Source organism: Phodopus roborovskii, unplaced genomic scaffold (assembly GCF_943737965.1).
Source record: "Phodopus roborovskii unplaced genomic scaffold, PHOROB, whole genome shotgun sequence".
Taxonomy (NCBI): domain Eukaryota; kingdom Metazoa; phylum Chordata; class Mammalia; order Rodentia; family Cricetidae; genus Phodopus; species Phodopus roborovskii.
The window spans coordinates 10,470,645-10,484,790 of NW_026126410.1; the positions used below are offsets into that span (position 1 = coordinate 10,470,645).

The window sequence follows — 14,146 nt, forward strand, 5'->3', positions numbered from 1 at the left end:
GATGTCCCATCCCATCTCATCCCCCCCCCCACTCCACAGGGAGGGTGATGTCTTCCAAGAAGGATCATCAAAATCTGTCAAGTCATTTGGAGTAGGGACTAGTGATGGGAGATGCCACTATGTATATATGTTTCTCATACTGGTTAATGAATAAAGCACTGTTGGTCAATAGGAAACGAAGATAGGAGGGACTAGGAGATAAGGAGGAAAGAGGAAGTAGTGGGGAGGACTCAAGATGGAGAGACTGGGGAGACAAGACGCTGGTCCCTTTCCCCGGTAAGAAGACCACATAAGACCATTGGAAATACATAGAAATGGGTTAATAGTTAGGACAGAGCTAGCCTATAAGAAACAAGTAACTGGCCAACAGCATAATATCAAATACAGAGTCTCAGTGTGTTAATTGGGGCTGGCGCAGCAGCGGGACCAGACCAACAGCGGCGGGCAGAAAAACACTACTCTTTACAGACTAGCCCTCCCTCCTTCCTCTAGGCTAAGGGAGTATCCCTCCATGAGGAATGCTCACAAAGTCCTTTCATGCACCAGAGATATATCCTGGTTTCATTGTCAGAGGTCCCTTAGGCAGCCCAGGCCTTCTAACTGAGATCCATGTTCAGGGGGTCTGAGTTGGTCCAATGCTGGATTCCCAGCTATCAGTCTGGGGGTCCATGAGCTCCCCCTTGTTCAGGTCAGCTGTCTCTGTGGGTTTCTATAGCCTGGTCTTGTCCTCCCTCTCTGTATCTGGATTCCAGTTTAGCTCAGTGTTTAGCTGTGGGAGTTTGCTTCTGTTTCCATCAGCTACTAGATGAGGACTCTATGCTGGCATATAAGTTAGCTATCAATCTCATTGTCAGGGAAGGGCATTTAAGGTAGCCTTTCCACTGTTACTCAGATTGTTAGGTGGGGTCATCCTTGTAGGTCTGGACATTTCTCTAGACTCAAGTTTTCTCTTCAAACCTATAATGGCTCCCTCTATATTATGGTATCTCTTTTTTTGCTCTCGTCTATTCATTCCTCCCCTTCTCTTTCTCCTAACTCCCTGTCCACTCATTGCCCCCTCACACTCCCAATATGCTCAGGAGATCTTGTCCCTTTCCCCTTCTGTGAGGGACTTTGTATGAATCTCTTAGGTTCCTCCTTATATCCTAGTTTCTCTGGCAGTGTGAATTTTAGGCTTATGATCCTTTGTTCTAGGTCTAAATCCATATATGAGTGAGTACATACTATGTTATCTTTTTGTGACTGGGGTACCTCATTCAAAATATTATATTTTTATACTATGTGTGTGAGTGTGTTTGTGTGTGAACTTGAGTATCTGTGGAGACAATGTGGAGACAAGAAGATTGTGTTATCCTATCTTTTTTTTTTTGTTTGTTTGTTTTTATTTTATCTTACTTTATGTTTTTTCCCCTTAGGATGTGATGCCTATATTCTTTTTTTTGTTTGTTTGTTTTTAGGATTTATTTATTTGCATGTATGCCTACAAGCCAGAAGAGGGCACCAGATCTCATTATGGATGAATGATTGTGAATCACTATGTGGTTGTTGGGAATTGAACTTAGGACTTCTGGAAGAACGGTCAGTGCTCTTAACTGCTGAGCCATTACTCCAGCCTGTAGTAATTGTTCTTAAGCATGGAGCCATCTTGCCAGCCTCCTACAGTTCTCCTAAGGTCTCAATTGAATAATTTCTGTTGTAGGTGGCTAACCAAGAAAAAAAAAACCTAAAATCTAGATTCACAAATGCATAGAACAACAACAGCAAAAACCACTAGTTCCCTAAAACTATCTTTCTAGATAGTATCTTGGCATTTTTTTTTCATTCTAGAAGATTTTAATCAAAATTATTAAATTGAACCAGAATTTAATGCTTAGATACCTTTTTGGTATGGACATGCCTTTGACAATTTTATCAAAATCATTTAAAATATATTTAAAAATTGATTCTGTAAAGGTAGAATTTTCAAAACATTGAAGTCAGTGATGAAATACAAACTTATCCATGCTGCATGTTGAATCTAGATTCAGATACTTGCAGCAGGGTTAATTTTAAAATTAGTGTTGCATTCTCATTCCCCCTCACTACCAGTCTTGTCTTAGGCACATATGACTGGTGCATGATATGAATTCAGGAAATACATGTATTTAGATTTTATACTTAAATTCCATAAAACAATTAACTGGTTGTATTGTACTTCACTATGACAAGTCATGTGGACAGATACATAGTCATGGACTAACCTAGCAGATTGTATACTATAAAATAATTTAGCTATCAAAACATAAATCTAGGCTTCACAAAGCTATGCTTTTACCAATTTTCTCTGTAAGAAAAAAATGAAAGGTTAGAGACAGTGTAACGAGAATGGGTTTCATGGCTTATGTTATTTGCTAACATAACTGGAGGAGAATCTGCAATTGCTAATTTGCTAAGCCAGCACAACACCTAACTGCAATATATAAACATGTGTCTCCATACCCACATATAACTGTAGTTTTCAGCCCTCATCAAGGAAATTTCTTTTGGTAATAGACAAAGAGACTATTACAGAAATCCACAACCAATTACTATCCAGACTTGTGGAGCTCAGTCTCAATGGATAGATCTACAAAACACTCCCACACCTAAGGCTCAGGGAACATTGCAGATCAGGGGGTAGAAATATTGTAACAGCCAGAGGATCAGGGATATTGCTTCTACATTATGTTTCATAGTAACACCATAAGCTATACCTGTAATGTCTTACCAACATGGCCTCCCAGCACATGAGCTGGACAAAGAGAACACCAACAAGCACACCAAACTGCCCAGGGGAAAAAATCTCAAGAGGACTCAATCCTACACAAAGAACTATAAGACAGGGAGTAAAGCTGAGAGTCGGAGAGGTGGCCTTCCCCTGGGAAGAGCAAACTAATTGGTTGTTCAATGCCAAACAGTCAGCTCCAAAAACATGTATATGCATATTTCCTTTCAACTTTTCTAAATCAGAGGCAGGACACCTTACCATGAGACTGGTTGAACTCCCCTGGGGAGTCCGAGGGGAGCCAGTGTAATTATTAAAATGGTGCTCAGCTACTCTAACTGGGTTTAGACAACTCATGGTATTGAGTTCAACCTGATGGAATATTGAGGAGTGACTTAGGCTGAGACATTGGAAATACACATGGTGGCATAAGGCTGGCAGGGGCAGTGAAAGTTCAAAACTCTAGTCACTAGTCAAGGTATCTGAAAAAAATCTGAAGAGGCCAGAGTGTAAAATTAAACATATAGGGGTAAATACAATGTGCTACTCCAGGATATAAGAAAGAGAACAAAAACAAACAACAATGACAGTGACATAAACAACCAGCCTAATAACCCATCAGAAGAACTCTTCTGGAGCAGGAGAAGTCAAGACCTAAAGTACTGGAAGAGTATGGAGAATTCAGGGGTCAAGCTGGGCTCTGTGCATGTCCAACACATTTTGCTGCTTCCTGGAGAAATGACTTTTAAAGAGAATTACCCCAAAGGGAAGGGGATTCTAATGAGAAAGGATGGAATGAACAGAAGTTATGGAGCTAAAATCCAGAGACTTTTCATGTATTTGAATGGCTGGAATAGAAATTTTTGTAGAACTTCATGGAAATGTTACCAGCATTGATAGCGCCAAAGGAGAAATTCCCAATTACACAAATAAAGATGAAATGGGCTTTCCTACTTCACTAGACACACTGAAAACTGTAGAAGGTGATATTGGATACAAGCACATAACCCAATTGGCAGTTGATATAGCTGATATTTAAAGCCAATATTGATGATGAAAATTAGCATTTGTGATTGCTTATTGTATCCATTTAGTGGATTATTTCACTTGATGCTCACAATTCAATGTCAGACTTTATTGTTTTTTCAGTTACAGTGACTGGAAAATGGCAGTCAAGAGATGTCTAGCATTTGTTCTAAAACACACAGCTAGGAGATGGAGCCCAGTTGGGAGTGTTCCCAAGGATGCTTAAAGCAATGGACTCAATACCCAGCACTATATAAAGCAAGTGTGGTGGTGCAGGCCTACATTCTCAGCACTTAAGAGGTAGTAGTAGGAGGGTCAGAATTTCCTGGAACACATGTGAGCCTGTGTCAAAAAGGATATTTGAAATCTAGTAGTATAGTTTGGCACCCACATCCTTAATCAATATTCTATTACAGAGTTAGCAAACTGCCCAGACTTGAGAATTAATAATGTTGTCTTTTTAGGACATATGGTCTCTTTTGGAGCTATGCAACTTTGCTAATGAATAGGCATGGCTTTATTTCAATAAAATTTTGTTTATAGAAACAGGCACAGGTCCATGGTTTGCTGCCCATTTTCTATAAGGCACACACACAAAAAAATTCACACAGGGAAATTCAGTTAGTCTAAATTGACATATGTGGGGGATTATAACTTCCCAAACGAGACACCATAATATTGTTCACTCTATATGGTCATTTACCTGAGGCTCAGTATTCTCCCACTGAGATGTGAATCTAGGTCCTTTCTCCTTGAATTTGAATCAGCTTTTAAGTCAGGGGACTAAAGCAGAAAGGCTATGTCAGGAGCCTATGTCAGGAATGGCCACAAAACATCCACCAGTCTAATTAGTGCATTGTTTTTGTCATTCTGAATTGCCACACCAGAAATCTGATTCCCCGATGCCACCATATCATAAAGAAGTGGAGGCCACATGAGGCTCCATGGGAAGCTTCTTGCTCAGCAGCCTCAGCTGAGGTTTTCGTTAATGGCAGCATCATGTGACAGGCAGATGAAAAAGAAACCTTTAAATGATTGCACCATATGCTTGCTGTTGAGTCAACTTTCAGGAGCAAGATAAGTCCTTTGTGTCTGTTTTCAGTTTTGATCACATAGAGTCCATTAGCTTGATTAATTAAAGGTTGTTTTATGCTGCTGAATTTCTGAGTACATTGCTATGAAGAAATATATACCTTCAAATATATGATAAAGTCAAATTGACAACTCAAATTTATGGATTATCCCTCAACTGACACAGTGCTAAGACTCACCATTTCCCATTTTCCATGCTCATTTCTTTCTTGGCATATTGCCAGGTTAAAATTCTTGTGCATTTAGGTGGGGACACATGAATATTTCTTTCCGGTGAATGTGCGTGTTGGCGGTATGTATAATTGGTGATACAAAGACATTTCCAGTGGGGGGCGAGGAGGTGGTTCAGTTGGTAAATTGCTTGCCACTCTATACCAGGATGGGGACTTGAATCCAATTCCATAGAACCCCTTAAAATTTCCAGGCACACATCTCTAATCTCAGTGCTGGGGAAGTATAGATGAGAGAATCTCTATGACTTTCTGGACAGCGTTCTAGACAAATCAGTGAGCTCCAGGCTCAGGGAGATACTTCATCTCAAAAAGAATTTGAAGTGCAATAGAGGAATATTTGTAATGCTGACATCTGGAATACACACACACACACACACATCACCATATGCATGGACACACACATTATAAGCATGAATTTGAATACACAACAACAAAGAAAATTATGAGTGGATAAAGGAGAAGATTTGGAACAACAGAAGTTAGTGGATTCATTAAATGACAGGATATGGGTTCCAGAAAATCTGGATGGAGCCCCACATCTTTTTGCAAGCCTGAACAAAAATCATGACAGGAATGATGGACACACCCTTTGGATGTTAAGCTATCAATATTTGTGCCTGGCTGCAGTAACTGATCTCCCTGGTATATTTTTTTTCTCAGATTCTTCAGACATTGTTAACGAAGTGTATTGGTTTGAAATGAAATTATTTGAGAGGTTGCTTCATTCATTACTTTTGCATTCTAAAAAAGGGGAAATGGAAAGCGATTAGACAACAGGTGCAGGAGCTGGATGAAGGGTTAAGAATGTTAGTTGTCTTGTGTATGGTCAAATGTCAGTTCTGATTAGTCAAAGCTAAGCAAGGGTCAAGATAAAGATGCTTTCTTCCCATCAGATCACCTGCTGCTAGGAGACAGTCATTTTTTGGCACAGTCTTTTGCTTTCCCATAATGCTACCATTAGTTTGTAGAAGCATCCACTCTTTCCTGAAACACTAAGGGACAGTGGCAAATGAGGTCAAACCATGAGTGTACAGTCTGGAGCAATGTGTTACATTTTTTCTGGCCTAAATTTCTGTTTTGGTTCAGATGATTATAACACTTAAAAGGTGATACAATGGACCAAATGAAGTTCATGGTGAGACTCTCAGAGCACTAGAGCTTCCACAATGGAAAGCTAAACTAATCATCATAGTGTGTTGCTCTGAGTGTCTATGTTTCTGGCCCCCAATTCATATGATGCAACCCCTACCTTCCTGTGTAATGGTATTAAGAGGTTGGGCTGCTGGGAGAGAACGGTGAAGGGGGAATGGATGAGATTAGTGTCTTCACATGTTAAAGAACCCTAGAAAGTCTCCTATCTTCTTTTTGTGCTATGGCACTTGGCAGATATCCCTCACTGGTGCTCCAGCATGCCATGCCCTGACCTCAGATGCCTGGATTCAGTCAAGTTCCAGAAATAAACTGTGTAGCTTGGAAGCCCCTCAGTTAAATATACTTTGTTGTAGCTGCCCAAACAAACTAAAGCTTTTAAAGATATGAGCAATCTTAAAAGACACATAGAAATGAAAATACTTAAGAAATTAATGCTTCTTTATTTTTGTAGTTGTGTGTGACTGTTCATCACAGACATATTAACTTAAAACAACCAGTACTTTCACTTTCTCTCTCTCTTTCTTTCTCTCTCTCTCTCTCTCTCTCTCTCTCTCTCTCTCTCTCTCTCTCTCTTCCTCTCCTTTTCCCTCTCTCTCCTTCTTGTTTGGTTGTCTCTGTGAGTTCATTGGGGCTCTGTACTGAGGTTGCCCACAAGATTGAAGTCTAGGTGTTTGCTGGGTTGAGCTGTTACCAGGAGTCTTTATGGCTGAAACTGTTTCCAAACTCATGTAGAATGTTGGCAGAAGTCACTTGTAGGGCCAAAGCTCCCATTTTTTCTTGCTGTCTCCTGACCAACATCCACTCTTAGCTACTAGGGGCTATTTCTATTTTGGGTCTGGGCCCATGGATATTCCATCTCAGCACAGGTGACTCTCACTAATTAGGCTATGGCCAGATGTTTGGTGTGGATAATAGGTAATATTTATATGACAGGTTAACATATGTGATTAAACAAGGCAAGAGAATAAAATGAATTAGCATTCATGTATTCTGTCAACAAATTACACTCAGTCTTAAAAAAAATCTTTCAGAAGCTGGTCAACTCTACTTGTAGTAGAGTCAAATTCAGGAAATTTCTGTTCAGAAGTTTTTAAATGCCAAATTCAATGGTGAGAATGCAGTGGAATCTTGGGATTTATTTTTCTGTACTATTATCGCTTTGACTCTTTCAAATCATAAATATGACATGACAAAACAATCATATATTCTTTCTAACCTGCCATTGTTTTCCTATTGCTTCCAGGGTAACAGCACAACTGTTTGCTGACTTGTCTCAAATGACTTCTTCCCTCTTCCTGGCCAGGGCTACTTTAACTCCTCACAAGCTTTGCTGCCCCCAAAAAATTCTGCCCCTTTCTTTTCTTTGCTTTCCCTGCTGTTTGCTTAGCTCTTACTTGTTTTCCAGGCTTCAGCTAACACGTCATGACCAAGCATCTATATTTGGTTAAGACTCCTGTTTTACATTCTCACTTTGTCCTTCTCTTAATCCATTATAACCTTCCTCCTTTCTCCAAGGTTTTTGTTCTCTATAGTCAACAACAGTCTAAAAATATCAAAATTGGAGAGGGGGGGGGAGGAGTTCATTCACACCTTTTCACACCTTTTATGTGAATATCTGCTATCTGCTATAATTATTTTGTTCTGTTGCAAATATTGTACTATGCTCAATTTACAAACTAAATCTTATTATTAGATACATCTGCATAAGAGAATAGGTGTGGCCTTATTGGAGGAAGTATGTCACTGCAAGGTGGGATTTGGGGTCTCCTTTGCTCAACCTATGCTCAGCATGATTCTGCCCTTTCTCAGCAGCTGTCAGCTGGATTGTTTATGTACTTATTCATTTATTTATTTAGTTTTTGAGATATTAGGTATCCCTTGCTGGTCTGAAAAATCACTATGTAGACCAGGCTGGCCTCAAGTTCACAGAGATCTGCCTACTTCTGTTGGGACTAAAGGTGTGCATCACCATGCCTAACTCAAATTAAATTTTTAGAAGACATTTTCTGGTGCTTGATGTGATGACAATCTACAACAGTAAATCTGTGTCAAGCCATATTATAGTATCTAATTCTTGGAGAAATGTTTTACATTTACAAAGTAATGCATCTTCTCTCAACACCATAACTATTTCAGGGAAATGTAATTTTATCCATGAATGAACACAGAAAAATTCTTTAGAAAAAAAGTTTCAAGAATGTTTGCACTATTTTTAAAAATTATTTTTTCAATATCAGCTACAACTGAAATTTAAACATGGAAATATTAAATGGAATGAACTCATATAATTATCCTAGTTCCATGGAGTAGGAATTTATTTCAGTCAGAAATTGTCAAGTTGAAGAGATATTATCCCCGAGATGTGCAGAAGCGTCGCGTGCTTCAAGGAAACAGTGATGTAAGTCTACAGGCATTTGAGTCCAAGTGTGACCTTCTTTCTTTTTGCCTGTTCTCTTTGTTTTTTGCCTGGTCCTCCACTCAAGTTGTTTTGCCATCTTTTCTTTCTACCACCCCACCCCCACCCCACAAGTCAGGCTTCCCCCTACCTTTCCCCTACCTTAGGGATGGTTTTGGCTTTCTGCCTGGAATTATTTCCTTTCAGAATTCTCCCTAGAGAACTGCTTTGTTTCCTCCAGGTAGCTCCAAATTCCTCCACCCCCAACACCTTGTCCTGGGGCATTCTTGGCCCAGCCTTCTCTGTTTCTGTTGTTAAAGTATTGACCACCTGCTAAGTCAGTGCACACTTCGCTCAGCTCACATACTGTGTGCCCTTTCTGCTTGTCTCTCCACAAAAGGCAAGGATTTTTTTTCTGCCTCTTGTGGAGTATGTATCTTAAACACCTGAAACAATATGTTACACATAGTTCTTGGGCTGTATTGTTGAATGAATGAATGAATGAATAAAAAGGTGAACGAACTATGGGCTTATTAATACAAATTAAAGATAATTCCAGACAGCTGACTTGCTCAGTGCTAACCCAGTAAATCACCCTTATTTTAAAATAATAGTTCTGATGTGTCTGAAGACACAGTTCGAAGTAAGTTATTTTGAGCTTCAAGCAGACATGATTACAAAAGAGATACAGTGTAGGTTAGTAGTATAGAAAGGATGCATAAGTGGACAAATCTGGGATCTAGAGAACAACTTTCTAATTTTATGACATGATTCAGGCAGACTAAGACCGGAAAACTCCTTAAGACTATGTCTTTATCATCTATGTAGAAAGTAAAATGTGAATTGTCAAACAGAAAGACTGGTAGTTACACAAGGAAAGGTTCATTTCTTTCAGGTATAATAAAAACTACGTTTTAGGAGGCTTGAGAGATGGCTCAGAGGTTAAGAATACTCGCTGCTCTTTCAAAGGTCCTGAGTTTAATTTCCAACAACCGCATGTTGCCTCACTACCATCTGTAATATGATCTGGTGTCTTCTTCTGGCCTGCAGGCATGCATGAAGGCAGAACTTTGTATATACAATAAATAAATTCATCTAAAAAAAAAAAAAACAAAAAATAAAACAAAAAACTCTTCTTTGGTCTGATTTGGTCTATAACGGACTTGGAAAATCAGTCAAGTTTTTCTTGTTCTCAGAAACCCGAGATTTAAGGTTATTCTTTGAGATAGAAAACAGCAAACATCTTATTTTGAAAAAAATTTAAAGATTTATTTTTTAAATTATAAAATACCCCCGTGTGCATGCGTGCGTGCATGCGTGTGTGTGTGTGTGTGTGTGTGTGTGTGTGTGCATAGGAGTGTATGCCTATGTATGGTTATATCTGAATGTGGGTATATGCACAGCATTTCAGGTGTCCACAGAGGTCAGGGATGGCAAATGCCCCAAGAGCTGGAGTTGCAGGTGGTTTCGAGCTACCTAATGTGGGGGGGTAGGACTTGAACTCAAGTCCTCTGGAAGAACAGTATGTGTTTTTAACTGCCGAGGTATTTGCTCTAGTCCCCGTATTTGTTCTTTAATTATGTGGCACACATGTTTGTCTGTGCAAGGGTATGTACATGTGAGTACAATTGCCAAAATATGCCAGAAGAGGGCATTGGATTTCTTGGAGCTGTATTTACTGACTGTTGTGAGTGTCTCATGTGGGTTCTGCTTACTCAACTTGGGTCCTCTGTAGGCTCAGTATCAATCTTAGGCCCCATGCCATCTTTCTATCCCCTGCCATAACATTTCCTGACTACAAATTCCTATTTGTTGATCAGAAAATAATAAAAGTAGAAAAGGAAAAATGTCACCAGTGAAGATATGGTGGCTTTTATTCCCAGGAGAAAAAAAATCTATAATTTCTTGATTTTTCTGCTTGGGAAATTTTGGCTAAAGTAAGAAGTACTCTGCTGTGAAAGAACATTAAGCTGACCTACACAAACTAACTTGCAGGCATGCATATCTAGATGTTTGAGTGGCACCTGGGTGGTGGGAGGAAGGTTTCTTGCTTGTAGAAACAGTGCTTATGTATATGGTGACATAAAATTGTTATGAATGTGGGGCTGAAATTTAAAAATGAAAATAAGTTTGTTTATTCAGGAAAGTAAATTATAGGTAGGACCAATAGATGCACACATCTCAAGAGTTATTTGGGTCAAATATGATTATGGATATAGTTTATTCAGATGGAAACAGATGAAGAAATCCACAAGTAACTATTGGGCCAAGCTCCAGGAGCACAATCAAAGTGAGGGAGCATCAGTAATATGAACAAAGGCATCAAGATCATGATGGAGAAACCCACAGAATCAGCTGTCCTGAGCTAGTGAGAGATCACTGACTCTGGTTTGACAAATGAGGAATCTGCATAAGACCGAACTACACTCACTCCCTTAATATAGGGTGACAATATTGCGACTGGGACAATATATGAGGCCACTGGCCCAAGATCTAACTCTAATGCACAAGCTGACTTAGTGGAGTCCATTCTATATGGAGAGATTCCTTGCCCAGCCTAGACACAGGGGTATGGGGGGGGGGGGTGGAGAGGTGCCTTGGTCCTGCCTCAACTAGATGATGGGATAGGCTTAGTAGACTCCCTAGGGGAGGGCTTACCCTCTCCAAGGAGCAGATGGGAGGTGGCAGGAGTGGGGGGTGGGAGAAGTGGTGGGAGCAGGAGGAGAGGAAGGAGGGGGAACTGGGATTGGAATGCAAATAATAAATTAATTTAAGAAGAAAGAAATGTAGTTTATCATCTCCCTTAATCCATTATTCTATAGCTTACAAGGTACATTACTGGTAAAGCATTTATTACCCCCCCCCCCACATTTTGTATATGCTTCTGCATCTTGTGTCTGTTATTAAAATTTTCTGGGTTTACCATCTGCTAAAAATACACAAAGTACTTTTCCTTTCAATTTTTTTATTGTCAGTTTTTTGTGTTAAATAAAATTTCTTTCAGGAAAATATCCAAATGTGGTTTTCCTTTGCCCCTCAGCTGGTCTGTCAATCATTCTATTGAAGGGGGCCATGTCTGAAGGTCAGGACACAGGACCACATGAGGTGACATGGATACATGATGACATCAGTGAGAAGGTAAGGACACAGGAACGCAGTTCTGTGCATGTGTGTATTGGTTAAGTTACGTTGGCTTGGGGTCATAAAGATTACTGACTTTGATGAAGAGAACATCATTTACACTGCTAAATCTCATGTCCACATATGCTCTTGAGGGCCACTGTAGCATTGCCACTGGGAGGTGTGTGAAAGGAGCTGGGAATAGTGTAAGAAGTTTTTATTTTCTTTCTATATTTTGTTTATTAGTTTCCTATATAAGTACTTCTTGAACTTGGGAGTAAGCTGACTTTCTTTTTGTAGATTTGAATAGAAGAATTAAAGTGATCAGATTATATTTCTTTGGGGAATAAAAAAGCAACAAAGAAATTTAAATATTTAGGGGGGAAATTCTCCCCTTTAAGACATTTTTCAAACTGACCTTACCACAGGTGCAAAATGCCATATAAATTATTACATCTTGCACACTTTATGGCTATCTGTAGAAGTCAAAATAAAATTAAACAGGGAATTAGGAAAATGCTGTCAGACATAAAAGTGCTAACAACTAGAAGAACTCGATGCTTGCCACTAGGCTTATCTCTAATAGGCATAAAATTTAGCTTGAAAATGCGGTGGCACACCTGAGGTACCTTTTGTTGGGTAATTGAAATGAATCTCAGACTGGCTTTTGAGACATTAAGCAGCTGTTTCTGTTTATCTTTGAGTTTCGGAATGAGTATAGAGTCATTTTAATATTTTCTTTGGAAGATCAATTCTGGGCATGTCGAATTAAAATGGATATTTTTATGTCACCTAGTCTAAATATTGTTGAGGAAAAAACCCCACAGGAACAACTCTAGATATTTTCTTGTGTGTCTTGAGGTATATGAGGGACTATAAAATGGCTTCTGTCACATTTTAGACACAAATTACAACTAGACTTTGAAGTACTCTGTGGGCTCAGAAGTAAAGAGCAGTGTCTAATCTAGTTGTCCCATAAAAGCAATGAGAATGTATATAAAATACTGTAGAATCATCTCTGCATGAAGAGGAGTTCTAATGAGCACATTTTATAAGTCTAAATTTATTTCTACCACAACCGTTTGTACAAAGCATCATCATGGCAGTTTATGGGCACTGTCTTCAGGGAAGAAGGGTCTACTTTCAGAGAGGCAAATAAATTATTCTTTGGGGAATTTCCTGTTTTTAAGGAACTATGGAGAATTGTGGACAACAGTGTGAGGACAAGGACTTAGGCAACCATTCTCTTTGTGATACTAACGTACTATTATTTCATAGTTTCTCTAATAAATCTGTGCATTGTGCCACATGGGATACATATTGCAGATAGTGCAGTAGTGACAGGGGGATCCTAGGGATTTGAAAGTAGGGGAGTAAGTAGCCAAAGATAGTGAGTCATCCTGCAGTCCTGGCCTGTGGAGGGGATTGAGAAGAATACTGTTTCTCTTTTCTCAAGGCTTTTCTGGCAGACCAAAGTCTCCTCAATAGCTTCAGAGTTCAGGCTAGATGGAGACTTTGGACCTCTACCTGATCCTGACCTGGAGTTTGTGTGTAGAATACATTGTGATCTGTGCACACATGTGTTAATTCATCAGTGCAGATTCAGACAAAATTTTAAAAGTCCTTCTTGTGATTTCATTGGTCTGGAATGGTACAAATGGGCAGAGGGTAGTGTGCAACACAACCTCTTCCACCTTCTTCCTAAGAGCAGATGCAAACATACAAAAAGCATCTCCCAACCAAATAATACTGTCCTTTATTTTGGGACTAGCTGATTTCCTTTCAACACTTAACAACTGTAAAAAACAATCTTGTTTATTTGTTTAATAAACAATAAACAAAAATTTGTTCTTAAATTTGTTTATTTATTTTCCTTCCTGGTGGTGGTCTTCTCCCCTTCTCTCCTCTTGGTCTCTCCCCCATTTCCTCTTTGTCCCCCACCCTCCTATTCAGTCCTCCTCCATTTCTGTTTAGGAAAGGGCAGGTCTTCCACAAGTAGCAACAAAGCATGGCATATCAAGTTGCAGTAAGACTAAGTACCTCCCCATGTAGTAAAGCTGCCCAAGGTGACCCTGTATGAGAAATAGGGCCCCCAAAATGTGTAAAAGAGTCAGAGACAATCCCTGCTCCCACTCTTAGGAGCCCCCCCAAAAGGACTAACTGTAACTAGCTAACTGTAACATATATGTAGAGGGCCTAGGTCAATCCCATGCAGGCTCCTTGGTTGTTAGTTCAGGCTCTGTGATCCCCTATGAGCCCTGTTTAGTTGATTCTTTGGGTAACATTCTGGCCCCTACAATCCTTTCTCATCCTTTTCTGCAGGTTTCTCCAAACATTGCCTAATATTTGGCTGTGGGTCTGCATCTGTCTCCATCAGTTGCTGGA

General features: G+C 39.6%; 1 protein-coding gene across 1 annotated transcript in view; it reads right to left on the bottom strand.

Moving 5' to 3' along the window:
• Galntl6 (polypeptide N-acetylgalactosaminyltransferase like 6) overlaps positions 1 to 14,146 on the bottom strand; it is a 1,089,910-nt gene that overhangs the window by 78,624 nt on the left and 997,140 nt on the right. The window lies entirely within an intron of this gene.